General features: G+C 36.8%; 1 pseudogene across 1 annotated transcript; it reads left to right on the top strand.

The window, feature by feature from the left end:
- Positions 1–705: 705 nt before the first annotated feature.
- Positions 706–2053, top strand: LOC308653373 (serum response factor-binding protein 1-like; annotated as a pseudogene). The gene is made up of 3 exons: positions 706–831; positions 972–1100; positions 1161–2053. The product of its transcript is annotated as a serum response factor-binding protein 1-like (transcript).
- Positions 2054–23278: the final 21225 nt, after the last annotated feature.

Genomic DNA, 23278 nt, shown 5'->3' with positions numbered 1-23278 from the left:
TAAATCCAAGATCAAAATTACAGCAGGTTTAGGTTTTTCTGAGGTTTTTCTCCTTGGCACATAGATGGCTGCCTTCTCTACATGTCCTAATCTCTTTATATAAGGACATCAATTGGATTGGATTAGGACACCCCATAAACAGACTGATTTTAAGTTAATTGCCTCTTTAAAGCTTTATCTCCAAAAACAGTCACATTCTGTTGTACTGGTGGTAGGACTTCAACATATGAATGGGGGTAGAGCACAACTCAGTCATCCCGTGGATACTCATACATAGGATTCTGTCTACAATAGAAAGGAACACTTTACCAACACATACTATGAAATGGATGAGTTTCAAAAACATTATGCTAAAGGAAAAGAAACCAGATGCAAAGACCTCATATTGCATGATTCAATATATATGAAATATCCAGAAAAGACAAACCTATAGAGACAGAAAGTATATTAGTGGTTGCTTGGAACTGGGTTGAGCAAGAGATGATGGCTGGATAAAAATGCTCTTACTGGGATGATGTGAATGTTCTGAAGTTGGGTTGTGGTGGTAAGACAGAGTTCACACACAGGGAGCTGGGGATTCTCCACCTGGACCTACCACATTACAGCCAGGATCTCTGAACCTCACAATGAGACCTTTTGGAAGTCAATGGTACCCTACAGATATCAGAGAACAGATAGCAGACTGGAATTGTGTGGCATGCAGACATGGAGATGGTTGTGAAGATGAGAAAAGAAGTGAAGAGAAACCAAGTTTTGGTCATTATGAAAACTTGTCAGACTGAAGTCCAAAAAGGGCACTAAAAATATGCTATTAAAAAACCAAAGATGGATGTGCTGGAGATGTGGCTCAAGCGGTGGCGCACTCGCCTGGCATGCACGGGGCACTAGGTTCAATCCTCAACACCACATAAAAATAAAATAGAGATATTATGACCACCTAAAACTAAAAAATAAATATTAAAAAAACAAAGATGGATACAGTGGTTACTTGAAGAAATTGCCATGAAGGAATTAAAACTTAATACAGTAACTAAATCTACTCTTGATGATGATATTGACTTTGAAAAAATCTGAAAAAAGAAGACTTATCAACTATTAGTGTAGGATGACTTTTCCTCACTGAGTTTCAGTAGCATCACTGAAAAGGATTTTGAAGCCAGATTCTACTCCACTGATAGAGCAATTGCCAGGTTAGCAGTACACTCTCTTTTGAAGAAAAAAAAATAGATGGCTAAAAGCTTCTGCCCAAGCCTTTAAAGATGCAAGACAAAATGCTACTAAAGTTGACTTTTCAAAAAATACTTCAGAAGAAAGTCATTTTAAAGATACCCTTATGTTCAAATGATGATACAAGGAAATCACAGCATGAAGAAACTATCACCAGTGATCAAAAAGTGAAAGAAGCCAAAATACTGGCCAAGAAACCAATAAATAATTCAGAAGAAAAAAACAACCAAGGCGGAACATGGATCCACTACAGATTCTCTGTCAAAGCCTTTGGGAAAGGATTCTGTAGTTCTTTGAGAACCTGAGCGGACACCTGCTGAAACAAATATAAAAACACTAAGTCAAACAAAAAAAAAAAAGAAGAAGAAGAAGAAGAAGAAGAAAGAAAAGAAAGGGTCTGGTAGCTCAGTTAGCAGTAACAGTGATAATTAAGAACAATTATATGAAGAGAAAAAGGAGTATTTTGATGCAGCACAGAAGAAAGCTTCTACAAACAGTCTTCCAGTCCGAGGATAGTGACAGTGGTGATGACTTCCTCATTGGGAAAGCCAGGTGGACACCAAGGAAGGAAAGTACTTTCCATTCTTCAGCTAAGGAACAAAAGCCCCTCCAACAAGTGTTACCCAAGGATGATACACATGAAGCCCATTGGAATATAAGAAGTGACAAAAAAATACCGAGTACAGAAGCCAGAAAGTTAGAATCAGTGTTTCTCCACTCTTTATCTGGATCTAAAATCTCTAGAAGGGATTATAGACAACAAGCTCCAAAGAACAAAACCCCAGATTTTCTGGAAAACAAACCTCAGATTGAGATTCAGTTTTAAAAGAGGTGTAAAGAACAGCCATCCAAGAGGATATACAATCAATCAACAAACACACGAAAAAATGCTCACCATCTCTAGCAATCTGAGAAATGCAAATTAAAACTACTCTAAGATACCATCTCACTCCAGTAAGAATGGCAGCCATTATGAAGTCAAACAACAACAAGTGCTGGTGAGGATGCTGTTGAAAAAGGTACACTCATACATTGCTGGTGGGACTGCAAATTGGTGCAGCCAATTTGGAAAGCAGTATGGAGATTCCTTGGAAAACTGGGAATGGAACAACCATTTGACCCAGCTATTCCTCTTCTCGGACTATACTCAAAAGACCTAAAAACAGCATACTACAGGGACACCGCCTCATCAATGTTTATAGCAGCACAATTCACAATAGCTAGACTGTGGAGCCAACCTAGAAGTCCTTCAAAGGATGAATGGATAAAAAAATGTGGCATTTATACACAATGGAATATTACTCAGCACTAAAAAATAACAAGATCATGGCATTTGCAGGGAAATGGATGACGTTAGAGCAGATTATGCTAAGTGAAGTTAGCCAATCCCCAAAAAACAAATGCCAAATGTCTTCTCTGATATAAGGGAGGTGACTCAAAATGGGGTAGGGAGGAAGAGCATGAGAAGAAAATTACCTCTAGATAGGAAGTGAGGTGGGAGGGAAAAGGAGGGAGAAGGGGAATTGCATGGAAGAGGGAAGGAGACCCCCTTCATTATACAGAATTCAGGTATGAAGATGTGAGGGGAAGAAAAAGAATTGTGTCACATTAGATTGGGTAGACAGAAGTGATGGGAGGGGAGGGGAGGGGAAGGGGGGAATGGAAGGACAGCAGAATAAAATAGACATTATTATTGCTGTGGGTGTATACGTGACTGCATGACCATGTGATTCTGCAGCCTGTACACTCAGAAAAATGAGAAATTATATCCCATCTGATTCAAATGTATGATATGTCAAGATCATTGTACTGGCATGTGTAACTAAGTAAAACAAAAAAGAACAGCCATCTAAAATTGCTGTGTTTCAGGGGGGGGATTACATTTGATAAATTAGTGCTTCCTTTTGGACAAGGATTTCCATCTAAAGTTATTTTCCTGTTCCCCCAGTCCCTGCGGGATATTCTTTTTTAACTAGATTTTTATTGTACCTAATATCTGAATGTTATTGATATAAATTATAGAAGGTTAAGTGAGAGTTTAAGTTGTGTTTATAAGTGTCTTTCAGAATCAAGTACATACTTACACTCATTTTTTATAGTCCTCCTTGGATTATTTCTTCCATAAAAATTTGGGAATTATAGCAATCTTAGGATTTCTCATTTGTTCATATCATTTCACTGGTTCAACTTTTTTTATTTGTTATGAAAATAAATGTCCAGGTGTATTTAAAATATCAATAGAAAAATTTGAGGAACTCATTTAAAAATAGATTACCTTTGTTAGAAGTTATTCTTTTTTTCTTGTCTCTCTTTTTTTTTAATTTGCTCTAATTAGTTATACATAACAATAGAATACACTTTGACATCTGATATAAATGGAGTATAATTTCTTATCCTTCTGGTTGTACATGATGTAGAATCACACCAGTCACGTAGCCATATATGTACATAGGGTAATAATGTCTGATTCATTCTACTATCCTTCCTCCCCCCATAAGAAGTTATTCTTTTGAGCAAAACAAAAACAGTTGCTTTAATATGGTTGTACAGAAAATAAATTACATAAATAAATATTGATTTTTATTATAGTCCTAAAAGAGTTTGACTGTGGTGATGGTGAATAGCTTTGTAAATTTATAAAGTTATTAATCCATACATTCATAACAGATGAATATCCTGTATATTATACCTCAATAAAAACTTTAAATATAGTTAGATGAACATCATTCCAAGAATGTTTTCCTCTGCATGTATAAAATGTAAACAATAGATATCCTTTTAAAGTGTACTTACATGAATGCTGTTTTTAGATTTAAAAAAAAAACTGGCTTGACTTTAACAGAAGAAAAGGAAACTGAAGTGAAACTGGAGGAATTTTTAAACTTCAATCTTTCATTTTGAGGTATATTACTTCTTACAGGAACTCTCCCAGATTATGAAATAAAAACAAAGGAAAAATTTGAGCAACCCTAGTCATTGTGCTTTAAAACCTCAGGGTTCAAATGGACTTCCTGGTATAAAATCATAAATGTTACCACTCATACTTCCTTTAATATTACAATCCCTTGCCTCCCAGCTTAGCTTTATTTGTAAAATTAAACAAAACTCCTAGTTTATGTTTATTTTAGAAAATCTTAAAAATATCATTTTTATTCAAGGTTTTTTTCCAACTTCTGCCGGAAAAAAAAAAAAAAAAGAATTCTGCTAGTCATCTTTTAAAAAATCAAAAGCTTGGAAATGAAGGGAGACCCTCATTGCTATACAAAATTACATATAAGAGGTTGTGAGGGGAATGGGAAAATAAACAAGGAGAGAAATGAATTACAGTAGATGGGGTAGAGAGAGAAAATGGAAGGGGAGGGGAGGGGGGATAGTAGGGGATAGGAAAGGTAGCAGAATACAACAATTACTAATAGGGCATTATGTAAAATTGTGGATGTGTAACCGACGTGATTCTGCAATCTGCATTTGGGGTAAAATTGGGGGTTCATAACCCACTTCAATCTAATGTATGAAATATGATATGTCAAGAGCTTTGTAATGTTGTGAACAACCAATAATAAAATAAAATGTAATTATGATACGAAAAAAAAAATAAATAAATAAAAAGAAAAAAAATCAAAAGCTTTTCTGGTCTTTTACAAGTCTGTAGAAACAAAGTTACACTTTTTGGGGGGAGGAATTTCCCGGAGAACAGAGGTCATAGGCCTCCTTACAAGTTTAGGTACATCAAAATATGAACTGGCCAACCCTTTGGACTTTTGAAATGAGCTCAAATATTGCACAATTCTTAACAAACAAAATGGCTTACATTTCAGATAAGTCTTTAGATAGCATGGGGTATGTGAATCTTAATTTCTTTACCATGAATGAAAGGAAAGCAAATAGAGAAATAATGGGTAAAGACAGAGGATAGTCAAGTTTTATATTACTGGAAACCTTATCATGCCTGAATGAGTTTGTAAATCCAACCTTTCTTTAAACAGCCAGTCATAAATACACTGAGCTTCCTAGATCCTGTTATCAGACAAAAACATGGTTTACAAGATAGTGTCTGAATTTTTTAAAAGTATTTTTAGTAACTGTTTTTGATTTTGTTCAGTTGCCTTTTACATTGATACTCTTCTTGGAAGCTTAAATTTTGGTTTATATATCTTATTCCTTATTAAATGAGAACTATTAATCCATTTACATATGTAAGTATTATTTCATCAAAGTTTATAATGTTATCTGTTTAACAATCACAATTCTCATAATTATTTAGTATCAGTTTTACATTAACTCAGCTTCTCCATTCCTGAGGTCTTTATTTTTATTCATCTTTTCTTATCTGGACTTTGGTCATCAAAGAGCTTTTGCCAAAAATTCTTATATAGGCAAAGTTCCTTGAGTTTGTTCATGCTTATGGAAGTTGTCAGTAGCCTTAAAATGTCAACCACATCTTGGAATATTTTTTCTTTTGAATATTGTAGCAATTGCTTAATTATCCTTTCTTTGATATTAAATGTTGCTATGGGAAAAAAATGAGGACAGTCTGTGGGGCTTGTTTTAATCTCTATTTCATTTTCTCTCTTTCCCTGCTTCAATAGATCAATATTTCTTAAAGTCTGGTACCTGGGTGATCTGCATCAATTGAATTCCATTTCTGAGGCCCTTTATATCTATTGAATTAGGAATTCAAAGTACAGAGTTCAGTACTTCATTTTAACAAACTCACCCAGGTGCTTTTCATGCACACTGAAATTTGATAACTGATTAAATATTTACTTTGTCTGCCTGAATACTTGAGAATGTCTTGCTTGAAATTCAGGACAGAATCGAAATTCGCTGGATTCCTTTTTCAACTCTGGCTAATTGGCTCTTCAGCTTGATGACCATCCATCCTGGGATGATTTTAATTTATGGCTATTTTCCCAGACTAGTGCCTCCTTTCACTTTCTAAACTTCTCTAGTTTAGGTGATAGGGTACCTGGTCACTCTACTTATTACCATTGAGCCCAGTTGTTTTCAAAATATCTATGGCTTGGGGCAGGGGGTGTAGCTCAGTGGTAGACAGTTTGCCTAGTATGTGTGAGGCTCTGGTCCAATTTCCAGCATTGAAAAAAAAATGTGACTGAACAAAATGTGAAGCCATGACAGGAGAATTCAGCTAGCATCCCATAAGGGTTTGTAGCAAAATCATGCCTGTTTTGAATTATCTTCATTTTGAGAGAGAGCTCTTGGCTATGTATGAGGCCTTCATAGAGACTGGACACCTACTTGTCTGTTGGACACCAGCTGCTTCATTGATCCACCCAACCATAGAGTCTAGCATACCATTAATACTCCTTCATCATTTGCTGTACTGTATTTGGGATTGGTCCAAAAGGTAAGCTGGACGAGCAGGTGGCTGTCACTCCTGGTGTGGTATTCCCATCCTACTGTTATCCTGCCCTCATCTGTGTTTAAGCCACATACAGTGTTCCCTATGACCAGTTAAATAGAAAAAAAAGAGTCTAATTTGCACTTTTTTTTTTAGAGAGAGAGTGAAAGAGGAGAGAGAGAGAGAGAGAGAGAGAGAGAGAGAGAGAGAGAATTTTTTTTCAATATTTATTTTTTAGTTCTCGGCGGACACAACATCCTTGTTGGTATGTGGTGCTGAGGATCGAACCCGGGCCGCACGCATGCGAGGCGAGCGCGCTACCACTTGAGCCACATCCCCAGCCCTCTAATTTGCACTTTTGCATGAAAGCTGGAGATGAATTTTTGTAATGCTGCAGCCCCATTAAGGGATGACCCTTCAGTAAAAGAGTAGAGATTTCCTTTGAATGGGAGGAATTTTAAGTGAGATATCTCATTGGGCATCTTGACAAAAGGAAAGATGGTCTGAGGAACAGTTTCAGAGTAATGAATAGTTAGGAAATAATGATTTGGCATGTCAGTCAAGGAAAGGAATAAGATATAATAACTTGGAAAAACTTGTCCTCTCTGGAGAAAGGTATGTGAAGGGATCTCCCAAGTCTAAGAACATTTGTATCCTATGGCTCTTTCTTTCTGCAGAGAAAGCTTTCTTTACCCAGCTAAACATGATAGCCCTCCTATTGGAACCTGATGATTTATTCAATGCCAATCATTCCTGTGTCAAGCCACCATGGTTACTGCATCAGCTCTTCTACCTATTAAAATAATCAATCCAAGCTGTCTCTGATAACAGGATGCTTCTCATTAGTTTCATTCTGGGGTGACATCATCCTTATTTAAATCATAGAAGTTCTTTCAACATCAGTATTTTCCATCTTAACCTCTGGGGTATAGAGAACAGACAATATAGTGCTTTTCAAATATTTTGGCACTACCTTCATTAATGCATCTCTCAGAGCTCTTATGACAAGCTGTAGGGCTCAGAGGTAACAGAATAAATCCATTCTTACATTCTCATCTGCCTAAATCTTTCTACTACTTTATCTACAAGGGATTTCTAGAATTTCAACTCAGCACTGGCCATAGATGAATCCAATTTTCCATCTATCAACAATATCAAAAGGAAATAATTGCATGTATTAGCATATTGGATGCAGAATCTCTGTTAAATACGCCTGTATAATAATGTAAGCTTAAATTTATTTGCATCCATCCCTGGTGCGGTACCCTTATAATTCTATACTTGGACGATAGAAATTGGTGCAATTCTATAACTCCTGCACCAGGCAGGCCTCTTGCTCCCAAGTTTGACTTTTCCCATGGGTATTGTAGGATCTGCTTCTAGTTATAGGTTTGGAGGCAATGAGGGAGAGTAGAGGATGGCAGGAGGAGAATTGGCATTCACTGGACAATTAATCACCCAAGTGGAACCACTAGAAGGTCTCCAAGCAAAGCAAGGTCACCATCAGGCAAGGGTTAAATGGGGCTGCTTCTGATGGTAACAGAAGCCCGTTGGGGTTTACAGTTAATAGATATTGGAGCCATCTGGATCCTTTTGGAGTAATCATTCCAGTTCATGGTTTCTTTATTTTCCTAATTGATAGCCTATCTAGTTAACTCCCTCATCCAGAAGGTCTCAGAACAATGCAGAAATCAGGTCTGTTAGAAGTAGATTGGGCTGGCTGGGTTTGTTGGTTATGGCCAGCCTAGGAAGCAGGCCTCATGCCATGCCTCAGGCTGCACATTTCAACACAGCCAAGCCCCACTGTACAGGCCTCCTAATTTCTCAGGAACCACAAAAGATCTCATAAACTCTCCCTTGCTGCTGTACCAAACATTAATCTCACCCTTGAGGAGGTTGCCACTTAAGTCTGTTGGGGCGGTGGGGTGGGGGGAGATCAACAAGACAAAATAAAAATCATGTGTGTTTGAGTTTTTCAAAATTATGTTGGAAAAACTGTTCTTCTTCTACACAGTATAATCAACACAGAAGACTTCTGGGTCCCCAAAAGTATAGAGGTCCTCACCAGCAAGCAAGCAATGAATTCTGCTGTGGCAAACCCCAGCTGGTGTCCTATAATCCAAGTCCGCTCTAACGCTGTCAATATGGAGGAACCCTGGCCTTCTGGTTTTATGGAAACTTCATTGCATATCGAAGGCTAGTAGATTGAGGGGGGAAACCCAGGAGGTCTCTCTGTTCAGATTCCTCCTTTTCTCTCTACTTGACATTTCTTCCCGCAAGGCATGGGACAGAACTTTCTGAATGGTAGTCTTGTCATCTACTATCAGACTGCCTTTCTCTGACCCACCTTAGGGAAGAAAACTTCTAGTTTTAATGACTGCCGTGGGGAGGGAGTTATAAGCCAAGAACCATGGGCAAAAAAATATATCTATCATTACATCACAGAAAGCAATTTTTTTTTAATTTAAAAAAGTCTATGATAGTAGGGGAATGACCGAGAAAAACAGTTTTAAAAAAAATAGGTTTTATTTACAATGTACCTTTTAAAATATCTTAAAAGTTCTGGTTCTGGCCATGGTTGAAGTTTCCATTCCTTTCTAGCTCTCCTAGTAGCTAAAATAATATAGGGCACAGGAAGACCTGAAGATGGACAAAAGAAAGTGGACCCGCAGAGACTTTGAGATTTGAGGAACTAGGTGGTAATAAATTTGGTTTTCTTTTTACCTCCTACATATCCCAGATAGGTGCCAGAGAACTTGCAAGTGGGAACCAGCCAATAAATAAGTAAGTAAGTAAATAAGTAAATAAATAAATAAATAAAAGTCTTCTATTTGTATTCCTATTGACCTTCTTTGGCTCTGTTCTGGGATGCAGTGAAGTTAATTGAAACAGTGTGATCCTTTGCATCTTACCCGTGGGATTTGTCAGGCAGATCCAGGGCAGTGTTCATTCTAGGGATAATTAATTCCCACTACAAACATTCTCAGTACTTTACCCAGTATCCCACAAATTGCTAATTTTCCAGTCTAGTTTGCGGAACAACACATTATTCTCTGTCCTGTGTGGCAGATACTCTTCTCTCATATCCTTTCAAATAATTCTTTCTGAAGTTCTGGGTGGTTTCCTCACACGCCTGCACTGAATGTTCTCCTGATTATTCAATGTGTTGGGGGGCACTGGTCTCTGATGCCGCCCCCCCCCCCAACACACTTTCCTGCAGCTCCCTTCACTTTGGTACTTACTCCTATGAATTCTTGTCACGTTGGTTTTCCTGGACTCCTTATCTCAGGGAGTCCACTAGGATAATTAAGTTTTCCCTCTTTCTTCATGACTAATATCTCAAACTCAGGCCTTGTAGGGCTCATTTCATTTCTCTCCCATCTCAGGGACAATTTTCCTTTGAGATCTGTTTTTTTGGTGCCTTTAAAATCAGTTCCATGCCTTTTGTCTGTTTTTGTTTGTTGATTTCTTTTTTTCACATAGGATGGTAAATTCAGTCCCTCTTCCTACATCTTGACCAGACGCTGAAGTCTCTATTTACTTTTTGAAGATGTACTCTGGGATCTGTCATATTTGTGTCAATTAATGTCTCTTGAAGTGTAGCTCTTAAACCCATTTCAAAATAAACGCTAATGCAGACCTATCATTTAAAATAGTTCAGCCTGGCGTGGTGGTGCTCATCTGTAATCCCAGAGGCTCAGGAGGTTGAGGCAGGAGGATCATGAGTTCAAAGCCAGCCTCAGCAAAAGCAAGGCACTAAACAACTTAGAGAGTCCCTGTCTCTAAATAAAATACAAAAAAGGGCTGGGGATATGGATCAGTGGTTGAGTGCCCCCAAGTTCAATTTCTGGTACCAAAAATAAAATAAAATAAAATAAAATAGTTCTATGGGAAATATTATAAAACTTTATTGCAAGATAATAACAAGATCTAAATACATACAGAAATATACCATGTTTATAGGGGGAGATACTTATTATCATAAGGAAGTTGACTTTTCCCTCAAATTGGTCTATATTTTATCTATATTCATATCTAAGTTCATGTACTTTTTGATGTTTTGGTTGATTTTTTAAAGTTTTCGTGTCATTTTTCTCTCTTTATGATATACAGTTCTATGAGATCATGGTTTCTCAACTGTTGTACTAGTGTCATATTGGATCAGATAGTTCTTTGTTGCAGGGAAAGGGATTGTTTTGTCCCTTGCAGGATGAACAAAAGTATCCTATGCTAGTAGCACTCTTAGTTGTGATCACCAAAACTGTCTCCAGACATGGCAAAATCATTCTCAGTTGGGAACAATCAAAATATTCAATGACTCCACTATTACACACAACACTTCCATCCTCTGAAACACTTTCCTTCTTCACTGTGGTCCACAGCTCCCTCCTCTCCAAATCCTGGCAACCACTGGCCTGTTTTACATCCTATAGTTTTGCCTTTTCCAGAATGTCATATGAGGGGCACCACACAATATGCAGCCTTGCAGGTGTGGTGTGTTTTTTCTCTGAGTAAAATGCATTTATGATTCCTCTACGTTGTTTTAAAAATCAGTAGCTTCTTCTTTTTATTTATTCAACTATATGAATGTTCCATGGTTTATCAATTTAACTGTTGAAGAACATCTTGGTTCCTTGTAGGTTTTGGCAAGATAGATAAAATCTGCTATAAACATTTGTGAACAGCTTTTGGTGTGCACATAAGTTTTCAATTCACTTGGATGAATACCTAGAAGTGATATTTTGAGGTCATGTGGTAAAGTTGTGTTTCAGGTATGTGAGACAGCCTCTCTAGCTATCAGTCTTATGGGGTTAAGAGACATACCAGAAAATTAGGAGTTAAAAAAAGTCAATAGAACCAGGTGCAGTGGTGCACACCTGTAATCCCAGTGGCTTGGGAGGCTGAGACAGGAGGAGCACAAGTTCAAGGCCAGCCTCAGCAATTTATCAAGGCCCTAAACAACTTAGTGAGACCCTGTCTCAAAATTTAAAAAACAAAATAAGAAAGGGCTAGTGGTGTAGCTCAGTAGTAAAGTGCCTCTGGGTTTAAAAAAAAAAAAAAGACCCATCTTCAAGGTCATGAAAGTAAGATAACACACCAGGAGACAGGAAGTTGAGAAGCCCAAGTTGAGAAGCTCAGCTTTCTGAGACTATGTGGATGACAGAAATATCAAGAAGCTAGAACCATACAAGATGAGGTTATTAAAATCAAACCCAATGAGACAGGATGATAGCACGCCTTGTAAAGTAATATTATAATATTAGAGATTCTCCTAGATGATAAGGGTCACATTCCAGGTGGTGAAAGGCAAATACATGCATACAATAGTCATAGATGTAACTTGCAGTTTCCCTTACTTTATTAGCACAGTAAAAAACACACCCTGTGGTGCAGACTATGATAAAACATTCACACAAAGAAGCGCGATAAAGAAGTGGTCTGGCACAACTGAAATCCCACCTCGACCTGTAATGACATTGAGTCTGGGTCCCTGCCTACCCTACAGACACCATAAAAGCTGTATACTTTTCTCCTCTGAGACAGCCTGACATGCTCTGTTAGAGCTTCAATGCCCTTCAGAGCAGAAGTCCCCATGAAAGCCTCGCCTGTATAGTCACACTTACTATCAGTTTCATCGCTACTGTCACTGGGTCAGACAGTCCATCTCCAGTATCATATTTAATCAACTTACTTATAAACTATCAAACGGTCTTCAAAAGTGGCTTTACCATTTTGCATTTCTATAAGGGAACAAATGAGATCTCTGGGTGTTCTTTTATCCTCCCCAGCATTTGGGGTTGCTTTTTGTTAATTTTTGTTTTCTTGTTTTGTTTTTTCTTCACATTGTAATAGAAGTGTAGTGGTATCTAACCATGAGTTTACTTTGCATTTCTCTAATAACAAATCTCTACATGTGCTTCATCCATATTCTCTGGTGTCTGTTTATTTATTTCACTTATTTTTAAGTTGAGTTGTTTGTATACTTGAGTTTTAAGAAGGAAAAAAATGAACTACATAGAGGCACATTTGGTTTGATCCCATTTCGATAAGTTACAATACTATTCAAAATGAAATAATACATTGTTTTGTATACAAATATATTTGATAAAACAATTTTTAAAAAAGCAAAAGACTTGGCAATGAGGCTGATAGTAGTAAGGTACATTTTTTACCATTTGTTTCTTTTTAATTTAACTTTTAATTTTGAGATATAATACATTCATGTGTAGTTGTAAGAGAGAATACAGAGAAATCCTTGGTACCCTTTACCCCAATTTCAACATCTTGCAAATCTGTGACATAAACAGTATTACAAGTAGGATCTTGACATTGGTATAGTCAAGAGGCAAACCATGTCCACCATCACAGGCTTCCTCATATCACCTTTTTATAATGTCCACTTCCTTCTGCCCATCCATTCTGTAACCCCTAACAACCACTAATTTGGTCTCCATTTCTATTTTTGTTGTTTGAAAATGTTGTATTAATGGAATCCGATGTTATGTATCCTTTGGGAATTGGTGTTTATCTCACAGAATAATTCTCTTGAGATGCACTCAGGTTGGTGTGTATATCAATAGCTAATTATATTTTACTGTCTAATAAGGATGAAACATAGTTTGCTTAACTACTTATTTCCTGAAGAACATCTGAGTCTTTCACAGTGTTTAGATATACAAACACTATAATATTTTCATATACAGAGTTTTCCTTGTTCTAATGAATGCCCAGGGTCATATGGTTTGACATTTAGTTCTATAAGAAACTGTTAAACTGTTCTAAGGTGTGGCATTTTACATTTCCACCAGCAATACATGAGTGTTTTAGTCAGCTTTTTTTTTTTTTATATAGCTATGACTAAAAGACCTGACAAGAACAATTGTAGGGGAGGAAAAATTTATTTGGGGCTCATAGTTTCAGAAGTCTCAATCCATAAGAGCTGGCTCCATTCCTCAGGACTAGAGGTGGGCAGAACATTATGGCAGAAGAGTGTGGTGGAGGGAAGTGGCTCACATGATGATGGGAAAGCAGAGAGAGACTCCACTTGCTGGTTACAAAATATTTACTAAAAGGCACACCTCCGGTGCCCCACTTCCTCCAGACACACCCTACCCACTTTGAGTTACTGCTTAATTAATCCCTCTCAGGGGACTATTCACTGATTAGGTTAAGGCTCTTATAACCCAACCATTTCACCTATGAATATTCTTGCATGGTCTCACACATGAGCTTTGGAGGGACATCACAAATCCAAATCATAAAGTGGGTGATGCAGTTTCCCTGCATCCTCACCAGAATTTAGTGTTGCAACTATTTATTATTTTAGCTACTCTAATTTATATGTAGTTGATATCTTATTGCAGTTTAACTTTCCATTTCCCCTGAAGCTAAATGATGTCAAACATCTTTTCATGTGCTTACTTGTTATCCATATGTACTACCTTTTAAAGTGACTCTTCATATTATTTGCCTGTTTCCTAATGGAATGATTTTTTATGCATTTATTTGTTTACTTACAATTTTTTAATAGTTCATAATTTGTCTTTTTACCCTTTTCACAGAGAAATGTTGATGGTATTTAGATTAACTAACTTTCCCTTTTATGGATCATGTTTCAGTACTAATTCTATGAACTCTGCCTAAATCTAAATCTCAAAGATTTTTTCCTATGTTCTTTCATAAATGTTTTATAATTTTATGTTTTCCATTCAAGTCTATGCATTTTGAGTTGATTTTTATATGAGGCATGACCTTTAAATAAAAATTATTGGTGGTGTTGTCTGTCTGGTTGGATTTTTGTTTTGGTAGGGATGTTTTTGTTGTTTGGTTTTTGTCTGTAGCAAAAAATGCTTCAGCACTTTTTGTGAAAAAGGAAGTTCTTCTTCCACGGAATTATTTTTGCACCACTTTCAAAAATCAGTATTCACAATACTGAAGAAGAACAAAGTTGGGAAACAGATGCTACTTAATTTCAAGAGTCACCATAAGCTATGGTAATCAACTGTGGTAGCAGCAAGAATACACAAATAGGCTCGATAGATAAGAGCCCAGAAATAAAACCATTCAAATACAGTTAACTGATCTTTAACAAAAAAGCAAAGGTGGTATAATGGAGTAAAGAGTGTCTTCTCAGTATGTGTTACGGCAACAACTGGAAATCACATGAAAGAAATGAAACTAGACATAGGCTTTACGTCCTTGGCAAAAATTAACCCCAGATCAATCATGGATCTAAAGGTAAAATGCAAATCTATGAGACTTCTAGAAGAAAACAGGATAGAATCTAGGTGACTTTGAGTTTGTAATAACTTTTTAGATATAACACAAGAAGCATTATCCATGAAAGAAATAACTGATAAGTTAAACTTCCTTAAAAATTAAAAACTTCTTCTCTTAGAGAGATTTAAAAAGTCTAATTTAATATTCCTTATTAAAAGAACCAGGGAAGCCAGGCACAGTGGCCCACACCTGTAATCCCAGTGGCTCTGGAGGCTGAGGCAGGAGGATCACCAGTTCAAAGCCAGACTCAGGAAAAGTGAGGCCCTAAGCTCAGTGAGACCCTGTCTCTAAATAAAATACAAAATAGAGCTGGGGATGTGGCTCAGTGGTCAAGTACCCTGAGTTCAATTCCTAGTATCAAAAAAAAAAAAAAAAAAAAAAAAAGAAAGAAAGAAAGAAAAAGAAAATCCAGTGAAGCAGACTTAAAACAACACTAAATGGTCGATTGCTATGCTTACTCTATGTATGTAAATAATTAGGTCATATTTAATGAATATCTAATGAGACTAGACTTACTTTGCAAACAAATTAATCTTACTGTGATTATCTTTGGTAGAAATAGGAGTGATCATAGGGAGAAAATAATGTTTCAGGACAGTAAAAAACTACAGTGCACTCCTTATCTGTCCTTTTTCTTTCTTTTGTTTTTTTGTCAAACTGAACTGGATCTTGAATTCTTCTAGTTTCCATCAATATCTGGCTACAACTCTCCAAACTAACATTTCAATTTTCTCCCACTCTTCTGACTTGAAACCATTAAAAACTAAAACTATCCATTTCTTGAAGTCCTGAAAACTGAGGCTGGAAGACTTGATATAAACTTCAGGGAAATCATCACAAAAGCTCATAGGTGGAAAACTTCCATGGCTGTTGATGTGGAAGCCACTCAGGGGAACACCCTTCGATATCACCAGAGATACTCAAACTACAAACCAGGAAATTTCATTGGATTGAAACTGCCATTCTAGTTCTACCAGATTAAGATGCTCCAAGATCAGATCTAGAAATCTCAACTGGCTGCCCTCTGAACTCAGAAAGGGCCTTTTTGTTGTTGTTGTTTTTAGATATACATGAGTATGTAGAGTGAATTGTGGCATTTTATGGATACATGGAATATAACTTATTATGATCCCATCCTTGTGGTTGTGCATAATGTGGAGTTTCACTGGTTGAGTATTCATATATAAACATAGGGAAGTTATGTCCTATTCATTCTACTGTCTTTCCTATTTCCATCCCTCCTCCCTTCCGTTTATTCCCCTTTGTCTAATCCAATAAACTTCTATTCCTCATTCCTCCCACCCTTTATTGTGTGTTAGCATCTGCATATCAGAGAGAACATTTGACCTTCGTTTTTGGGGGGGATTGGCCTATTTCACTTAGTATGATAGTCTCCAGTTCCATCATCCATTTACCAACAAGTGTCATAATTTCATTCTTTTTATGGCTGAATAATATTCCATTGTGTTTACACACCACAGTTTCTTTATCCATTCATCTGTTGAAGGGCACCTAGGTTGGTTCCATAGCTTAGCTATTGTGAGTAGAGCTGCTATAGACATTGATGTGGCTGTGTCACTGTAGTATGCTGATTTTAAGTCCTTTGAGTATATACTGAGGAGTGGGATAACTGGGTCAAATGGTGGTTCCATTTCAAGTTTTCTGAGGGATATCCATACTGCTTTCCAGAGTGGTTGCACAAATTTGCAGTCCCACCAGCAGTGTGGGATATATATTTATTGTTACTTGTATTCTTGATAATTACCATTCTGATAATTGCCATTCTGATAATTGCCATTCTGACTGGAGATGAAATATCAATGGAGTTTACTGGCATTTCTCTAATCACTAGAGAAACTGAACATTTTTTCATATATTTGTTGTGAAGTGCCTGTTTATTTCTTTTGCCTATTTATTGATTGGGTTATTTGTTGTGTTTTTTTGTTGTTGTTTTTGTTGTTTTGGGTTTTTTTTTTTTGGTGTTTAAGTTTTCTGAGTTCTTTATATATCCTGGAGATTAGTGCTCTATCTGAGGTGCAGGTGGCAAAGATTTTCTCCCATTCTGTAGGCTCTGCCTTCACATTCTTGATCACAGAAAACAGTTCATAATTTACCTTTTTTGTTGTGGTGGTATGTGTTTCCACAGACATGTCTTTTATTAAATACCTGTTTACTAAAACCATATAAAGTCATAACTCTGATGGGAGCCCACCTACAACACTGTCTCCTGAAATGACACTGCTTAACTGTTTAACTCAAGTGACCTATCCTCAGGTTCAGTAAGATACAGGGCAATCTACTATCTCAACTGTTAATGTATGAAACTTTTCTTAAAAAATATATTTTATAGTTGGAGATGGACAGAATGCCTTTTTTTTATTTGTTTATTTTTATGTGTGCTGAGGATCGAACCCAGTGCCTCACGCATGCTAGGTAAGCGCTCTGCCACTGAGCTACAGCCCCAGCCCTCTTAATGTATGAAACTTTCTAACAATAAAATTTCAAAATGGGGACTATAAGAGACCATAATATACCAACCCAACATATGCCACCTTGGTATGGGGATTATTTCATGTTGAAAGAAATTGAGAAGGAATATATATAAGATATAAGAAGAGATACAAGAAGAGCTTTATAAGATATAAGAAGAGCTTTCTGTTCTCCCCCGTTTGCCTTAAAGCAGGAAATACATTTACCAAGGTGTCCCTTCTCCCCTCTCTACCAAGGACAGCAGCTGATCACCAAAGTCAACATTAGCCCTTCTTGGCCTCAGTATCAGAGTTATCTATATAACAAGCTTTACTAACTAGCCTTTATCTGCCATTTATTTGCCTTCCTACTATGGGCCACCCCTTTTCCTTTGTCTTATCACTTCTCCAAAAATTTGTGTTCTTTGTTGAAGATGCTATATAAACCACCAGGTTGAGTTTTACTCATTTTCTGGGTAACTTCCAGGCATACATAAGATGTTCATGTTATTAAACTTGTTTAAAAAAAAAACTTAAAACTTTTAGACGAGTTGAATTTGAGATTATCTGAGCAAAGAGATTCTTCAATCAGTCAGCCCTCAGAATCCAAAGAAGTTCAGAAAGCTCTGCCCCACAAGGTAGGGAGGCAGCATTTATGGCCAGAAAAAAGGAAGTGAGATACAGAAACAGCTTTTGATTGGTTGCAGCTTGGAATTTGCCTGTTCGCACATGGTTGGATCAGCTGGTTGCCTGTGATTGACTCAAGTTTAGCTGCTGTCATCAGCTGAGATTCAGCTATTTGTTGCAAGAGTATATTCCTAAATTAGGCTTTCAGCTAGTTTACATTCTATGTTAGGTTGTGGTTCTTTATGTAAGTACTCAAAGTGAAAATTCAGCCTTGGACCAAATTTAGTTTAATTTAAAAGTTACTGTTAAGAGAAAGAGAAGACAAGCCAAAGACTGGAAGAAAATATTTACAAGACACATATCTGAGAAATGACATGCATCCAAAATATACAAAGAACTTTTCAAACTCAATAAGAAGAAAACAGATAACCCAATTTAAAAATGGGCAGAAGATTTGTGTAGATAGCAAATCCACCAAAGATATACAGTTGAAAAATAAAATATAAGATAGACATATCATATGTCACCAGGGAATTGCAAATTAGGACAATAATATACTACTACACATCTAAGAAAATGGCTAAAAATCCAAGTAACTGAGAACTCCAAATGCTGATGAGAATGTGGAGCAACTGGAACTCTCATTTTCTGCAAAATTGCAGGTTTTTTGAAAAACACTCTGACAGTTTCTCATAAAATTAGAAATAGTTTTACTACATGATACAGAAATTTTGTTCCTAGGTAGTATTTACCAAAATGAGTTGAATACTTGCATCTAACAAAAACCTGCATAAGGATGTTTACAACAGTTTTGTTAATAATTGCCCAAATTTGGAAACAAATAAGATATTCTTCAATAGGTGAATGGCTAACCAAACTGGTACATCTATATGATGGAATATTTTTCAGTGATAAAAGAAATGGAATATCAAGCTATGAAAAGTCCTGGAGGAACCATTAATTCATATTGCTAAGTGAAAGATGCCAGTCTGGAAAAGCTACCTATCATATAATTCCAACTATGTGACATTTTAGGAAAGTGAAAGAATATCAAATATCAGTGGTTGCCACAATTTAGAAGCACAGGGCATTTTCAGGATGATGATGATGATGATGATGATGATGATGATGATGATCATTATTTTGGTGGGGGTAATGCTGGGGGTTGAAATCAGGGGCGCTTGACCACTGAGCCACATTCCCAGCCCTATTTTGTACTTTATTTAGAGACAGGGTCTCACTGAGTTGCTTAGTGTCTCGCTGTTGCTAAGGCTGGCTTTGAACTTGTGATCCTCCTGCCTCAGCCACCCTAGCTGCTGGGATTACAAGCATGCACCACCGCATCCGGTTCAGGGCAATTCTCTGTATAATTCTGTAATGGTAAATATGTGACATTACACATTTGTCAAAACCCATATAACTGCACAACCCAAAGAGTGAACCTTGATGTAAACTATGGATTTTAGTTATAAAGTATCAATATTTGTTAATTAATTGTATCATATGTAGAACACTAATGCAAGATATTAATTATAGAAGAATCTCAAACTAAAGTTTCTTCTCAGCAAAAGAAACAATCTGTGAGGTGAACAGAGAGCCTGCATCTTGGGAGCAAATTCTTACCCCTAACAAATCAGATATAGCACTAATCTCTAGGGTATATAAAATCTCAAAAAGCTAACCACCAAATAAACAAATAACCGAGTCAATAAATGAACCAAAGACTTGAACAGACACTTCTCAGAAGATGATATACAATCAATCAACAAATATATGAAAAAAATGTTCATCATCTCTAGCAATTAGAAAAATGCAAATCAAAACCACTCTAAGATATCACCTCACTCCAGTCAGAAAGACAGCTATTATGCATACAAACAACAACAAGTGCTGGCAAGGATGTGGGGAAAAAGGTACACTCATACGTTGCTGGTGGGACTGTAAATTGGTGCAGCCAATATGGAAAGCAATATGGAGATTTCTTGGAAAACTGGGAATGGAACCACCATTTGACCCAGCTATCCCTCTCCTAGGTCTATACCCAAAGTACTTAAAAACAGCATACTACAGGGACACAGCCACATCAATGTTTATAGCAGCACAATTCACAATAGAACCAACCTAGATGCCCTTCAATAGGTGAATGGATGAAAAAAATATGGCCTATATATACCATGGAATATTACTCAGCAATAAAAGAGAATACAATCATGACATTTGCAGGTAAGTGGGTGGCATTGGAGAAGATAATGCTAAGTGAAATTAGCTAATCCCCCCAAAATAAATGCCAAATGTCTTCTCTGATATAAGATGACTTACTCAGAGTCTGGTAGGGAGGGGGAGGATGGGAGGAAAAGATGAACTCTAGATAGGACAGATGGAGGAGAAGAGGCGGAGCAGGTTGTTAGCAAGGATGGTGGAATGTGATGGACATTATTATCCAAAATACAAGTATGAAGATGTGAATTGGTGTGAACATACTTTACAAACAACCAGAGATATGGAAAATTGTGCTCTATATGTGTAATAAGAAATGTAATGCATTCTGCTGTCATTTATTTTTTAAAAAAATCAATAAAAAATAATAGAAGAATCCGTGGGTTCAAAGAAAGGACAAGGTGTTCATGTGATCTCTGCTTTTTGTGCTTTTTTGTATAAAACTTAAAATACTCTAAAAATAATAAAATCTGTTAAGAAAAAAATCAGTTTGGCATATTTATACGGATCTGCTCCTGGGTCATCTTTTTTATTTCACTGTGTCCATCCCTCTGTCAAAACTACACTGTATTGATTATCGTGATGACATAGTAAGTCTTAAATCAGATGAACTAATTTCTCCCACGTCATCCTTTTCAAAATTACTTTATCTATTATATTTCCTTTGTCTGCATGTATAATTTTGGAATATTCTTGTCTGCTTACAAATCTACTGACATTTTGACAGAAATTTATGTTAAACCCATATGTCAATTTGGTGGACAAATGATGTATTTCCTATGCTAGGTCTTCCAATCTATGTGTGTATCTATAGTTATTTAAATCTTCTTTGATTTTTTTCCATTGGTGTTTTGTAGTTTTCAGATGCAAGTTCTGAACCAGTTTATTAAACTTGCACCTAAATATTTATTTTTCTTTGATAGAGTGCAAATGATATTGTAAATCATGAATGGTGTTGAATTTTGTCAAGATATTTTTCTGTATCAATTGACATGATTGTGTGATTTTTCTTCTTTAACTTGTTAATATGATGTATTTAGTCCATTGACTTTTGATGTTGTTCTGAAATGTTAGAGCTTTTATCTGCTATTTTATCTTTTCTTTTCTGTGTACTCTCTCAGATTTTCTTTTTCTGTCTTCTTGTGGGTTATTTGAACATTTTTTAGAATTCTGTTTTTGGCTATCTGTAGTGCTTTTGAATGTACCTCTTGTATGAATTTTTTGTGTGTTTTTTCTAGGTGTTACATTACATTACACATGCACACACCCACACACAGTGATTTGTGTCTTACAGAACATACAACTTTGTTGACTTTTAAAATTCAAATAGAATATTGTAGTGCCCTCAGAAATTGAGAAAATGATGCCAGCTAATCAAACATCAGAGGAAAGATCTCTACGTATTTAAGGAGGAGATTGTCCCTCACATCAAGAGAACTGTGAACCAGCTGCAAGGTCAATGCATTTTAGATCATTGGAATCTACCTTTCCAGAGAAGTTGCTATAAGAATTGGACAAGAGTGGGATGCTAACTGTTTAGCATTAGGAAGTCCAGGCAGTGATGGAGCTTAATCAGGCTCCAGTCTTGTTGCCGGAGCAAGATTCTAGAGGTGCCCCTTGGCCAATTAACTTGTTATTTTGTGAAGAAGTCCAGGAGGTACCTAGCAAGAGAGGACAGAAGGATGCCAGTGTAGTGAGAGAATATTTGAGGCACTGGATTAGTTGATTACCAACCAGAATAGAGGAAATCTAAGGTATACCAGAGTACACATGATGATACAGGCCCTATTATTATTATTATACATGAACTGCTTAGCACAAGTCTGGACTTAGTAAGTGCTGGCTTCGTGGCTATAATTACTACTATTACCACTTCCTTCTTCTTCTTCCCCCTCCTCTTCCTCCTCTCTCTCCTTCCTCTTCCACTGCACTTTATTTTTTTAAAGATAAATATCCGGCCTACAACATTGGCATAATACTTATTTTCTTTCCAAACTTTTCACCACTCATGAAATTAAACCAGGGTTTCCCAAACTTCTCGTGTCTCTTGGTGTCTCAGTAACTCTTTTATGCTCTAGGCCAAAAGAAATACTGAACTGTTCTATTTTTTAAAACCAAACAACTGAATAAGTGTTTATATGCTAACAATTTAGTAGTCATGTAGAAAACTATTACACATAAATTGAAAGGCAAAACAATACTTTCATTTCATTCTTAAATAGCCGCAGTGCCTACTAATGCACGAGTGTACTTGTGGAGCCTACACAACCTTTCCAACCCTGGATCCGGGTTGGATAATGTCATGCTCACTTCCAATCTGACATGATTTTAGTGTGGTATTTGTTCTTTCCAGTAGCAACTATCAAAAAATCCAATTCTGTAATGACCAGTCATTGAGAGGAATGCAATCTGCCTTAATGTTTAAACTATGAATTCTCTCCTTTTTTGGGGAGGGGAGTGGTGGGTAACCAAGGATTGAACTCAGGGGCACTCCGCCACTGAGCCATATCCTCAGAACTATTTTGCATTTTATTTAGAGAGAGGGTCTCACTGAGTTGTTTAGCACCTCTCTTTTGCTGAGGCTGGCTTTGAACTCACAATCCTCCTACTTCAGCCTCTTGAGCCACTGGGATTACAGGCGTATGCAACCACACCCAGCTGAAAACTATAGACTCTCTTAAGTAGTACTATGCATAATGTTCAAGAGATATTTGTATATATCTCTCTTGAAAAAAATTAAAATGTGCCTGGTCCCTGGGAATCTGTTGCAGTGCCCTATTATACATTGGTCCACAGTTTGGAAAACTGGGCAACTGCACAGTAATGATCAGTAGTTGGGGTCACCTAGAGCTAAGAAGCCATAAGTCAAGGATCAAGTTTCATATGTCATTGCCCTTTACTTTGGATTCCAAAAGTCAGAATGGTTGTTCCAGCTGACTTCCCATGATGGTTTAACTTGTCAATTTTGAATTTTTAAGAGAAGTGAGAACATACCAAATGAGGAACTCCAGTCCTTGTTTTAAGTCAGCATTAAGGGCGTTCTCTGCTAAAGCTTATTTATGCATGAAGAGGGGTGCAATACATTGTGCTAGTTTTC

This window comes from Spermophilus citellus (genome assembly GCF_964194105.1).
Source record: "Spermophilus citellus genome assembly, chromosome: 7".
NCBI classification, from domain to species: Eukaryota; Metazoa; Chordata; class Mammalia; order Rodentia; family Sciuridae; genus Spermophilus; species Spermophilus citellus.
The sequence above is the reverse complement of the archived record's forward strand: the minus strand, read 5'-3'. Positions and strand labels throughout refer to the sequence as shown.